Here is a 6,185-nt window from a genome sequence, read left to right on the forward strand (position 1 = left end):
AAAAAAACAAAACAAACAAACAACAAAAAAGTTTCAAAGATATAAACAGGGAGAGATAGTGTACTAATCAACAGAAAGCTGAACAGGCATTAGAGAGACAGAGAGAGGATTGAAAATTAAAAAAAATAAGTGAAAAAAATATATATATAAAATCTCCAAGTACAAATGCAATAAAGTTTCAGTTTTAATAATTTTGGTGTTCATCCATGAGCCTCCAGTCCTGGAGATGGTGTCTCAGAAGTAGTTCTATTGTTGTCTCATCAAAGGGGAACAAAAACTAAACAAAACAAAACAGCATAAAACAAAAAAAATACCCCGCAAAGTGTCCCAAATTCAAATGCAGTACAGTTTCAGTAAGTTTTTCAGCATGCAAGTGTAGTTTGGTTGTTTTCTCATCAAAGGTAGGGAGAGAGAAAAAAGAGTCTGGAGACAGTTGTGTGAATGGTATCTGAGGCTGTGGCTCATCTGCCCGCTGCTGTCAGCCTGTTGTTGCTGGAGGCTTTATTTATGCAGATCTCAGGATTGACCTTAACACTCACTTGGCCTCGCAGGCTTTGTTTACTAAGAGTTTTCCTGGGCGTGATGCCACTGCTACAAGCTTTCCCCTTTCCAAGCACACTGTGGGTGGTGACACTGCACCCGCCTTCTCAGGCCTGCATGTTTATTTACAGTTCATGTGGGAAGTGGGTCTTCCCTCCTCTCCTGTGGAGTTTTCCTCCCACTGCCACTTTTACAAGCTTTCCCACTCCTGATTGCTGGGTGTGTGCTGCCACTCCTGCCTTCTCTGGCCAGCTTGTTTATTTACAGCTCACGTGGGAAGTGGGTCTTTTCCCCTCTCCTGTGGAGTTTTCCTCCCACTGCCACTTTTACAAGCTTTCCTGCTCCTGATTACTGGGCATGTGCTGCTGCTCCTGCCTTCTCCAGCCGGCTTGTGAGGGATTTCCCCTCCCCCACTCTTCAGCACCCAGGGCGCCCCACCCTCTTTGCTACGTGTCTTTTTTGTTGTTATTGCTTATTACTCAGTTTCTCTTTTTTTCCCTGGATGGGGGTCAGTCTGTCCAGGAGGCTGTGCTGATCTGGTCAGGGTTGTCTGTGGGAGTACCACGTACCGCTTAGCTCACCTTGTGGTCCGCGTCTTCCCAAGCCGTCTGGGTGCTGGTGTCTGTCGGCCCGGGGGCCTTCCTGGTTTCTCCATTCAACGTGAAGTGGAGATGCTCTGCGCAGGCTGGAGTTGTGGAGTCAAAGCTTTGCCTCTTCTTTCCCGTAAGGTGGTTTTTCCTGTAAGGTGTATCTCCAGCTTCTCTCCAAGATTTTACTTTAGGAGGCACGCTTTCTGCTTCCTCCCTCTAGCTGCCATCTTGGAATTCCTCACAGCCTGTCTCTTGAGCAGTCCTTGAGCCCCCCCTCCCAGGAAACAGCTGAGCACCTACTACTAAGGTGCAAGGGCCTCACACCTTCTGTGTGGCTATGATATGCAACAGGTGGGCAAGCCTGACTGGGCTAGGTTGTGGGGGGTTGATGGATTCTCATAGGGCTGGCTCTGAGGCCCCAACTCCCCTCTGCTACCCAGGTACTCAGGACCCCACCCACGGCACTCTGTCAGAACCGCTCTCTGTTTACCTCCACCTGAAGGCAAAGCCCTAGACCTAAGCCCTCCAGTGGGAATTACAAGAAATATAGGATCCACAGTTTGGCCACCCTTCCCCAACCTAGCTCCCCAAATGTCCCCACACTCTGGAGACATGTGCTCTCTCTCTTGTCCCAAAGCTCATTCACTGTTTGAGTCATTCCTGTGGCCTGCCATTGTCACTGGAGTAGAGGAGGAAGGAGGCATATCTAGGGGAAGGCCATGAAGGTGTCACATCTTATTGTGCCTGCTCATGACCTCTAGTGGTCCTGCCTAACTCCCCAACAGGAATGGAGCCACAGATAGCAGAGATTTTCCTGGTCTTGTTACTGATTTAGATGAAGAGTCTGGAGATGTGCCCCCACATATATATTTAGAAGAATTTGTTCAAATTAAATAATTTCAGATTTCTACACAATGTCACAAAATCAGTAATTGACATTCTTATGAAGTAATAGTAGCAATTGCAGGTATAGTGCTTACTATGTGCTTGGTACTGGTTTAAGTACTCATTTAATTCTCACAAACACACTGTGAGATATGTAGTATTGTCTGTTGTATAGAGGGAGAAACTGAGGCAGAAAGGGCTAAGAAACTTCCTCATTGCTATAGTTCTGAAAAGCAACATGGCTGGAGTCTGAACCCACATAGCCTGGATTCAGCAGTCTGCTCTTACCTTCTATATTATTTGATCCTAGAATGGAAAGGGGTTACTTTTAGCTCTGACTTCATTAGGGACAGAGAGGTAAGGAGAATGTCCTTATCACCTGTATTTCCTCTCCTGGTCCTTGTGCTGCTCTCACAATTAGAGGGCTAGAGGCAAACCTGCCACACAGTACTTCATGGTAGGAAGACTTTTACACTGCCCTGTTCACCAAGTGGACTTCCATGACTCAAGTCCATGGCTCATGGTAAGATAAATTAAATACCTGAATAGAAGGCTACATCCACAGGTAGTCCATGAAAAAACGATGCAAATATTTGTATAAACTGTGTATTGTGCATTCCACATGAAGACACTGTGGTATCAATATTCTCAACTATTAAAAAAATCTATTTACAAACTCCATATATTCTCTGCTATCAAAAAAGGGAGAACTTTGAGACAACGAGTCACACTGTAGGTTCTTTTTACTGTTTTGGAATTTTTTTCCTCATAGACGTCATTGTTTGAAGTCTTTCTGTCTGTGAAGCAAGCCACAAGGAGTAATTGTTAATTTTATCCATTATAGGAACCAAAGTCCTATATAACTACTAATTAGATATTCTGAGGAATAAGATATAACCAAAGGCCTACTATAACCAAAGATACTTCTGTATTTTAATATTATAGTTTTATTCAGTTAAAGTCTAAAAATTAAACAGTTGCATGAGATATCATGGAATTTTTTTGCTACTGAATATGTGGCTTCCATTATATTCTGTGAGCTTTTTGTTTGTTTGCTTCTTGGTTAAATTATAATAACACCAAATACCTCCCACCTAATGAGGATCAGAAGTTCTGCAAGATTTGTATTTTTCTAATGTTCTCAAACTGCACTACAGTACAGAAATTGCACCCGTTTCACTTAGAAACTCAGATCTCAAGCCCCAACACTAAACATCAAGTAATCCCAAGCCCCTGTGATGCCAGTTGTGTCTGACGTAGCCCTGCTGCTCCTTGTATTTTACAGATAGCTCTCCCTCTCCTGGGAGCCCTTGAGAGTCATTGAGGCAAGGACTTTGTCACAGGCCAGGCATAGAGACCTTAAAAAAAAAATCTCAGTAATCCCAACACACAGCACAGGTTGTGGCCAGTAGTGCTTGAAAAAGCTCCCGGACTCCAGCATGGCTGTTGTAGACTGCCAGCCATGAGGGGCCGTCATGGAGCACATCACCCAGGTGTGGGACAGGCCTCTGCTGCAAAGTGTTCTCATCATTTGATCTGCCAATTTTCTCAGGAACCAAAATGTATATTCTAACATCATGTGCAAGAATGTTCACTCACTACAATGCTCCCTAGAGCAGTCTCAAATTAACCCAAATACCCAATAAGAACTTAGTAAGGAGAAAGATATCATAGAATAAATCCATATGCATATTTAAAACTGTAGATTCTTCAAGGAAATGGAAAATAGTCAGAATGTGGTTTTGAGAAATAATGTAATATGCATAGCATGACCCATTTTAAATTGTTAGATAATGAATGCATGATACAAAACTCAATTACTCTAATATTCCTTTATGTAAATATGAACATAGTTGTAAATATATTTATTCATATATATATATATATTCTCACTTCCCCTTCATACACAAAGATAGTCTACAAAATACATTATTCTGCTCCTCATAAAGTTGAGTTCATTTTATGTCATTTTACTGGGACATTTAGACTGCCACATATTATTTCTCTCATGAATATAAAATGCTTTATTGCATCACTCCCCTGTAGAAAGCCACGGTTTTTCTGATGTTTTGCTAGTGTAAAATGCTATCACAACTTTTACATCACTTTGGTCATGTGCATTGGTAACTTTGATATACGATAATGACTTGCCCTCCATTCAGAGCACATCAGCTCTTCTGCTCCCATGTCTGTGAAAGCCTGGCAGTGTTTGCTAACATGACAGATGAACACAGGATCTCACTGTGGTTTTCTTTTGCTTTTCTCCTATCATCAGTGAAGATAAACATCACTTCATGTGTGTAAGGTCTATTTTTGGCAGCATTTATTCATGTCTCTTGAACATTTCTTCTAGTGAGTAATGAAATGAACAAATATAACATTTGTTTGCTGTGTATGCAGTAAAAGACACAAAACAAAATGCTTAATGTATAATGGGTAGGTAAAAAAAATAAATGATTTGTTTAATGAATCCTTTTGAAATGAACAAGCTAATTTTCTTGAATGAATCCATAGAATATAAAAAACATTAGCATTAAAACAAAGTTGTATACAATATTGGGAAAGGTTCAGTTTGCTTGTTTGTTTACACTCAGCTCAAGTTTCTGCGAAATGTGTTCTATTGACAACCATGTAAAGGTTCCCATTTGGAAACAAAGTATGGCCAGTCAGATGCAGCAAAGACTAAATTTGATTTAGATTTAGTCCATGATTCTTGTAACTTGATCAGATCTACTGAAGCCAAATTCTTAGCCCCTGTTTAGACATGTGGCAGCATCTCTGCACTGGGGAAGCTCAGACAGCAAGACACCGCTCACTGCCCATCCTCCAGAGCTTAGTGGGCCCAGATGGTAATGCTGGCCAGGATGCTAGAAAAAGTCTGTGGTTTCAAACCTTTCAAGATCTTCCTCCACCTGAACTTCAGCAACACAGAGATGGAGAGCTCTGGTGGTGGAGGGGACAGAGCCAGTACTGAGGTGCTGCCGTGGTTGGTGTTGTTTGCTTTCCTCAGGCTTCTTTTGCTTATGAGCACTGACAAATGTGCTTGCATCCTAGAAAATGCTCCAAGTGATTGGAGCCGCTCAGGGGAGGCCATGTGTCTGTGATTTTCTCTGGCATTAGATTTATGAGCAGTGATAGCATCTGATATCATTTTCTCAGAGTAGACAAGGTAGCATGAGATCCATGTCCTGACTGTTTAGCGCAGGTAGACACAGACACGAGCAATGGTTATGTCCGCAGAGATACGGAAGCTCTGAGTTCAACTATGTAACAGAACATCAGACATTGAATGATAACAATCCCCTTAAAGGGACAAAATGACATCTGAGTCAACTAGAGTAAGGCTTAATAGAGGATTTAAGTCTCGGGTAGATGAGTGATTCAGGACCCTCAGAGGAGGGTTGATCAGCAATCTGAGCATAGAGAACAAATGCCCCACCTCCTTACTGTCCAGGCATGCTGCTGAGTGGCGGGCCAGGTCTTGGGCTCAGCTGGAAGTATAATTATTGCTGAGATAATCACTTTAGGGTTCCACAGAATGACACGGAGGCACATTCAAATCATGTATATGGTTTGTGTTCAGAGAGCTACCTCCTGAGCAAGCCTTGGGTTCTTCCTAAGAGGATTGTCCTCATTGACCTGATTCCACCCACCATATCTAGAGAACTCTCTTTCTCAGGTTGAATTGACAGCCTGATATCTGGCTTAGGCCTCACCTGTGGGCTTGGAATATATGCAATTCTACTCCTGAGATGGGGAATTTTCACTGAGATAACATCATTGAGTTCCTGAGGTCCTGTCCTGTAGCGTTTCCTCAGCCGTCATCACCACGAGCTCTTCCTAGTAGGATGCCAGCCTCCCAGAGAGATTCCCAGTGGCACTTCTGAGATCTGGCACTTTCTGAAAACAGTACCTGGGTGTGATTGGATCTGCACAAATGCTCAGTTTCCTCCCAAAACAGCGGCATCACCACTACTCATAATTAGTGATTCACCAGTGATGGGGGAAAGTAATACGCATGCTGCCTCTCGTCCAGTCAGTATGGTGAATATTCATGTTTGAAGAAATAACTCATGGCCAAACTCAATTCACCTTAATTCAGCTTATCAAAGCAATGAGAAAAGAAAATAATCGTTTCATAATTTGGGAGGGGGTTTCCAAATAAGTTAA

The sequence above is a fragment of the Castor canadensis genome, chromosome 16 (genome assembly GCF_047511655.1).
Source record: "Castor canadensis chromosome 16, mCasCan1.hap1v2, whole genome shotgun sequence".
In the NCBI taxonomy this organism is placed as follows: domain Eukaryota; kingdom Metazoa; phylum Chordata; class Mammalia; order Rodentia; family Castoridae; genus Castor; species Castor canadensis.